Source organism: Talpa occidentalis, unplaced genomic scaffold (assembly GCF_014898055.3).
Source record: "Talpa occidentalis isolate TD23 unplaced genomic scaffold, MPIMG_talOcc4v2.1 talOcc4.17, whole genome shotgun sequence".
Taxonomy (NCBI): Eukaryota; Metazoa; Chordata; class Mammalia; order Eulipotyphla; family Talpidae; genus Talpa; species Talpa occidentalis.
Genome location: NW_023601754.1, coordinates 55,966,899 through 55,974,189, shown reverse-complemented (window position 1 = coordinate 55,974,189; position 7,291 = coordinate 55,966,899).

Genomic DNA, 7,291 nt, shown 5'->3' with positions numbered 1-7,291 from the left:
GCTGCTGTCCCTCAAAGCCATCTGCTCGGTCCCGTCATGGTCCTGAGAAGTGTCTACTTCTCAAGTAAAAGTCAATTTAAATAAATGGAAAGAAAAATGGAGGGTTTTTTCTCCAAATATGGCAGAAGAAACAGGCTGGGAAAATGCAAAAACACATAGGTTTGTCCCTGGGGTGACCACGGCGCCTTTCTCCAGAGAGAGTTTGCATAGGAGCACACTTGGCTGATCTCGCCCTCTCGGAGAGTAGATCTGGCCAACGGGTCAGTTTTGCCAAAACCACTCAAGAAGAGGGAGGACTCTATTTTTTTAAAAAAGATTTGTTTATTTATGCATGGAACTGGGGTACAGGCCAGAGGTTAGGGGGATGAGAGGATTCACCAGAGACAGAGTGGGGAGCAGAGCAGGCAGATCCACTGAAATAAACGGCTGAGGGGAGCAGTGGGGAGACAGGAGAGGCCTGCTGCGCCATGCAAGTCAGCTCCCTGGCTGGGGACTGAACTCCGGTCACAGTGGTGATAGCGCGGAGACAACCCCTAGGCCACCAGGGAGGCCAAGGGGGCTCTCTTTTAGAGGCCCAGCGTGGACCCGGCGCTAGGCTAGGCTCTGTGTCCCCACATCTGTCCCTGTGGCCGCAGGCCCCATCTCTCGGGGCGGCTGAGTCCAGGGTGTGGTGTGTACGCCCCAACTTCCCCGGGAGTGCAGGCTCTTCCTGCCCCTCCCTACCAGGCCTGACTGTGGCCCCAGGGCCCCCGGGGCCTGGGGAAGGTGGTTTATCACTTGGCACGCGAGACTTCTGCCTTGTCTCGTGTGGGTATAACCCTGATGTCCCTGCTGTCTCAGCAGCCCAAGAGCACACATGGGGATGGGGAGGTGGCTGCCCAAGTGACCACAGTCCCAGCTGATCCCTCCTCTCGTCCCTCTACACATGTTCTTCTACTCCAGCCGCCTCTCCCTTGGCTCAGCCTCCTCCCTGGTGCCCATGGCTGGGGCCTGCCCTCAGCCTCACCATGGGCCTCGCAGGCTGGGGCCTGGAACGGGCTTCTGTTCCCGGGCCTGCCACCCTCAACCACCAGGGCACAGAGCCCAGCCCCTCACTCCCATCCCCCAGCAGGGGTCAGACCTTATGCCTGAGGGCTCCCCCAGCCCCCTCTACTGACCTAACACCTCCCTTCTCTCCCCCCCCCCACCATCAGTCTCCACACAGGTGGCTTTGAGCTGGCTGATTGCACAGCTGCCCTGCTCACCTCCTCTGCCTACCCTCAGTCTCTCACTTCCCTTTTGCTGGAACATTGCTGACCTGAAGCTCAGGCCAGAGCATGGATCATCGGAAAAGGGACTGGAAGCCGGAAAGATGAGAGGCCCACCCCCACCCAGGCTCCCTCCCGGAAGGATGCACTGGGGCCTCTCTGGTGTTGGGAGTGCTACGGATGCTCAGAGGCAGTGGCCCAGCCTGTGTCCCGCTCACCCCGCCTGAGGCTCTAAGCCCTGCCCCCTTCTGTAATCCTTGCAGGCAGATGTCCCAGACCCCCCCTGGGGTGCACACAGGCAAGTGCAGGGCAGGAGTAGGTGGCTCACCCCTGGGGCAGGTGGAGTTCGGGGTGTCTTGGCTTCACATTGGTAATCTGAGTGGTCTGAGATGACACAAGCTCTTTAAAACCAGAGAGTTCTGGGGGGCCTCCCTGGTGGCACAGGCAGTTGAGCGCAGCGCTGTGAAGCTGTCCACAGCCTCTGCAGTGCCGGTTCGATCCCTGCTGGCCTCGGAGCAACCTACATGGTGAGCAGCCCTCTCCTGTCTTGCCTGCTGCTCCCCTCAGCAGTGTGTTTCAGTCAGTCTGCCTGTTCTGTTCCCCACTCTGTCTCTGGTGAATCCTCTCACCCCCCACACCTCTGGCCTGTACCCCGGCTCTTATATAAATAAAATAAATCTTTAAAAAAAAAAAAAAAAAGCAGAGAGTTCTCTCCAGCTGAGTGCGGAGGAAGGAAGGTGGAGACTCAAAGCACGAGAAGGATCCATGGGCCCTTGATGGCTTGAAGGTGAAGGGGCTGAGTGGGAGGGAACATGGTGGCCTCTGGGAGCAGAGGACCCCTGCTGACTGCCAGTGTGGAAACAGGACTGCAGCCCCACGGCCTCGAGGACCTGGATTCCACCAACCCTGCCTACCAGTGAGAGGGACCAGGCCGGCACCCCCTGCCCAGAGCCCCACCCCAGCACCTGATTTCAGCATCCCAGCCGGACCCCTGAGCCTCTGTCTGGTGAGCTAAGCCACTGAGGTTGTGGCCACTTGTGGCTACGGAGGACGCCGAGCGTGACAGGTTTGTCTTCTGAGATATTCAGGGGCCAACACCTGGCAGCCCTTCCTCCGGCGCAGAGGAGACAGAGGGAAACAAAGTGGGCGTGGAGTCAGGGGCCCTGGATGTGAGTGCAGTTGGCAGCACTGAAGACAACGTGACCTGGCTGCACACACACACATGCACACACACACACCCCATATACTACAACACACACATCACACACGCCACACCACGCACACACCACGCACACGGGTTCTCAATGGGAGGCGATTTGCTCCCCTGGGGACATCAACCATATCTGAAGACAAGGTTGTGGGTGCAACTTGGGGTGCTGTTGGCATTTAGTGGGTAGAGTCAGGGATGCTGCTCATCACCCCCCACTCACCAGAGATCTTCCAGCCCCACCTATCAACAGGGCAGAGGGTGACACGGTGACACACGCGCTCTCAGCCCCATGCAGGGCCCTTGCAGCAGCCAGCACATGCCGGTCAGGTTCAGAGGCAAGTGACTGTGCTGTCTAGTAAGACCCAAGGTCAGTGGCCCAGCTGCCAAGGGTGGGGGGGGGGCAAGACACACCCACCTCGGGATTCCGTGGGTGGTTGGACTGGGCGCCAGAACAGCAAAGTCAGCTGCCTTTGATTGCAGACAAGTCCACAGGGCTCTCCCGGCATCCTAGGAGCTGAGGCAAACGTTACACTCATTTTCATATTGTCCAATTTTTTTGTCGTGGACATATTTGACATTTTCATGGGTTGGGGAGGAGATAGTGGGAGGTGGGTGAAGGACATTCTACAAAACGCCTGGCCAGTAGCAAAAGTCCAGGTCTTGAACAACAAAGAAAGGCCGAGGATGGTTCCAGATAAAAGAAGGCAGAAAAGACCTGACAAGCCAGAAGGAGCATGTCGAGTTCGGGTTCGCGGTCAGCCAGGGCCCGGAAGGCGGCCGCGCCCTTGCCTTGGGGCGAGTGTTGCATCACTGTCCCCGGGTCTCCATGTGGCAGCTGTGCTGTGCTTGTGTAAGAAGTTGGTTGCTCAGGAGACCTGTGTCAAAACAGCTGAGGGTGAAGGGTCGTGACCAGTGTCACTCTCAAGTGGCTCAGAAAAAAATGTGTGTGTGTGATAGAGAGAGAGGGCGGAAGTAAATCTGGCAAACTTTAACCACTGGTGAATCCAAAGGGAGGGCATATGGGCATTCATTGTACTGTTATTGCAGCTCTTGCAAAATCTCCTAATTGTCAAAAGCAAAAAGAAAAGGGAGGTGACAAGGTCCCCTTCTCCACCCGGCACCTTGTAGCCTGTGCAAGATTAGATTTGTTGCCCCATGACCCAGCAGCACCAAACCAAAGTCCATTTGTAGTAAAATTGGTCAATCAGCTGAGTTCTGTGGAGGCCAGGGGCCGGCCCGCAGCAGCGGCTCAGGCTGCAGGCCTCGGGACACAGCCCGGCCTCAGCGAGGGCCTGTTCTCTAACAAACAACGACACAACGACACGCTGTTTGGGCATGAACTGCAGACAAAGTCAGGGAAGTGGTCGCCCTCCGGGCTGCTCTAGGCTTCCCTGGGGAGGGCTCACGGGGAAGGACACACCTGGGGGCCTCAGCACCACAGGCTTTTTGTCTTTCTCCACAAATTTGCATTTGTCTTACACACAGCAGCAGCCACAGACGTCCCGCCAGGAGCCCCACTTGGTGCAGCGTGCTGAGCCCTGGGACCTGCCACCTGTAGGGGCAGCTAAGCCCATCGCTGCTGGCTGGCTGCGGGGGGCCATGGAAAGAGCTGGGAGGACGGAGCGGTGGGGAGGATGGAGAGATGTGGGGAGCATGGAGAGGTGGGGAGCATGGAGAGGTGGGGAGCTTGGAGAGGCGTGGGGAGCGTGGGGCAGGCGGCCTGCGAGCTCCTGCAGGCTGCGGCTCCGCGCGCCCCCTGGTGGTGGCCTGCAGAAGAGCCGGCTTGCAGCGCTCGGCCCAGGCCTGGTTCTGCTTTCCAGACCGTCGTTGGGGGTCCCTCCTTCCTCGCCAGGTCCTGACAGGGCGCCTGGACTTCACCTCTCTCAGAAAGTTCCTCCGGGTCAGGGCGGCCCAGCCCCCACTCCTTCCCCGGCCGTCCTTGGGTCTGGAACACACCCGGCCTGCATCCTCGTGTCCAAGGGTGTGGCCATGGTGGGGAGGACCACGGTGGGGGCGGGGGCGGTTGCCGAGGGCCCCTACCTGAGGTGCCAGCCTGCCACCCTGGGTAGCCGACCCCCGCCCCAAGCATCTCCGTTCACACGGTCCTTCAGCAGGCATTTATTAAGCACCTACTCTGCGCCAGTTTCTGAAGCTTCAAGCAACGGAAGTCAGCGGCCGGGTGCGAGGGGGGCTCTGAGAGGCTCCAGGGTGTCATGGGAGCCGCTGGGGGTGTCCTGGAGGTCTTGGGGAGGGGTGGGAGCGGGGTGCAGCCTGAGCCAGCCCAGGTCAGTGGAGGCAGAGGCCCAGGTCAGCGGAGATCCAGGAGCCACCGGGGACGAGGTCCCTGGGAGCCGCTAGGCTCTGGAGAGGCGGAGGGAAAAGGAGAGCCCGGCAGGGCAGGGGCCGCCATCCGTGCCACCCTGAGCCAGCGCACTGAGCCCCGCAGGGCCGGAGTGTGGCACCCCACCATTCAGCCATTGTGTCTTGAAGCCCCCACCCTGAAGGGCTCCCCCGCCCCCCCCAGTGAGGATGCCTGAGGCTTGGACTTCGCCCTCCAGGCGTCTGGGGCTAGCCAGGGGGAGATAAGCACACAGCTCTCAACTCTGCCAGCGGGAGATAAGGGGTAGGGTGGGAGAGGCCGCAGAGCCCGGGCAGCCGGGGAGGGACCCGTCCTGCAGTCACGGGGTTGGGGGGGGCATCTGAGATGGGCATCCGCTCCCGGGCCCGGGCCAGACGGCGCAGGGTGGGCGACGCCACCGTGGGAAGGGGTGAGCAGCTGTCACGGAGCCCGGAGGCTTGTCAGCTGCAGAGGGCCTCGGAGGGGGGAGGTCCCACTCGCGCTGTGACTTCAGCAGAAGCCCAGCCTCTCTGAGTTGTGTCCTCGTCGCTCGGACAGGCCAGAGAGGTGCGGAGCAAGGTTACAAGATGGCTGCAGGGGACGTGTGCCCATGCCCGGTTCGGAGGAAGAACTCAAAAACCAATTAAGCAATTTGGATTTTATTCCTAGGTCTGTGTTTCCGTTGTTTTAAAATTTATTATTAGCAGCAGAACACCTTCTTCTTCAAGTGAAAATCCCTCCAGAACACCGTGGCATAAAGAAGAGGCGGGAGCGAGCCTGGGGCAGGGTGGGGTCTGTGGTCCTGTCCACTCTGCTGCTCTCCCCTCAACCTCCCGCACAGGGGGTGGGGAGCCTGGGGGTCGGGGCTGGGCTGCAGGGAGGTGAGACGGGCCAGAGGGAGGAGAGCCTGGCTCAGGTCCCTGTCCGGGGTGGGCCCAGAACCCTTAACCTCACCGGACCTGAGTAGTACTTCTTCCGGGGAGAAGATGGAGGCTCAGGATCTGCTCAGATTTATTGAGCCTGGGCTGGGGCTCAGCTCACCAAAGGTGGGGGAAGGGGACAGGACAGCACAGAGGCTGGGTGAGCAGAGCGCTGGGGAAACGCAGGTGGTGGGGGTGCCCAGGGGTGCTCAGGATAGAACGGGCTTCAAGGAGGCATCTGGAGGCAGCCAGTGCTTGGTTGGCGCTTGGAAAAGTGGTCAAGAATGAATCTGGGAAAATGCTGGGAAGGGTGCTCCAGGCAAAGGGAACAGCATGAGCAAAACACAGAGGCACAGCAGCGCACACGGAGTACAGGTGGGGAAGTGAAGAGGCGCAGGCTGACCAGAGGGGAAATGGAACCAGGTGGGAATGTGGCAGGAGGGAGTGGAGTCTCGAGAGCGGCCCTGGGAAGCAAGTCCCCACAGCCCGCCGGAACCCAGCCCAGCCCCTCCGCTCCCCACGGGTCCTGGCGGCTGGCATTGAGGCGAACATACCTGTGACCTATGGAATTGGCAGCCAGAGGGAGGCACGAGCACTGGCTGTCAATTCATAGGTCAGAGCCCTGTGCGCTCGGTCTCAGCAGCCTGCCGACCGTCTCCGCCACCCCGGGCTGGGAGCGTGGCCTGGAGGTCCCCATGGGCTTGGGGGCCGCAGCGCCTCTCCTCCTCTGTGGACACCAGCCACCACCCCAGATAACAGCAGCCCCACTGGAACCAGTGGGCACTTCCACATGGAGTTGCTGTTACAGGGGGTAGAAGCCAAGCAGAGGCAGAGCTGTCCCCCGAGCCCTGTCCCTGGGTCAGAGGTGGGGTGAGTGTCTGTCCTGCACCTCTGTCTGGGCTGCCCAAGTTCTCGGGGCCCCAGGGCCCTGGCCTTTTTATTGGGGATCCTTATCATCGGGGCCCACACCTGGATCTAACGCCTGCACTCCTCCTCTGGGCGAAGTCCAGTCTCAACCCCAGATCTGCTCATAAAGCCGGGAGTGGCCCCCATTTACAGCTCCCGGGCAGCCTTTGCCCGCACTGGCACCCCCACGCACTCTGCCCCAAGTTCCTTGTTTCCTCATTTCTTTCCCAACCAGAGCTGGGCCCCAGTTCCAGGTTTGGCCACCGTGGCCTCCGCCCTCTGCCCTTTGCCCACCCTCCCTGCCACAGCCACAGGGCAGAGAGGGACAGTGAGGGGCAGCTGGGCATCCTTCCCTCTCCGGGACCCCCAAATGCTCGGATGCCTCTGGGTGGCTCCCTGTGAGAAGCTGCAAATAAGACCAAGAGAGAAGGGGCGTGGGGGAGAGAAAGTGGGGGAGCGAGGCAGAGGCCACAAGACAGATGAGCGGAGCATGCAGAGAACTGGGAAAGAACAGAGAAAGTGGGCAGGGAGGGCCAGGGTTGGGGAAGGAGGCAGGGACCTCAGGATGATGCTCTGTGAGGGCCTCCCTGGTGGCGCAGGCGGTTGAGCGCAGGTCTGTGAAGCTGTCTGTGGCCTCTGCAGCTCCGGTTCGATCCCGGCTGGCCTCGGA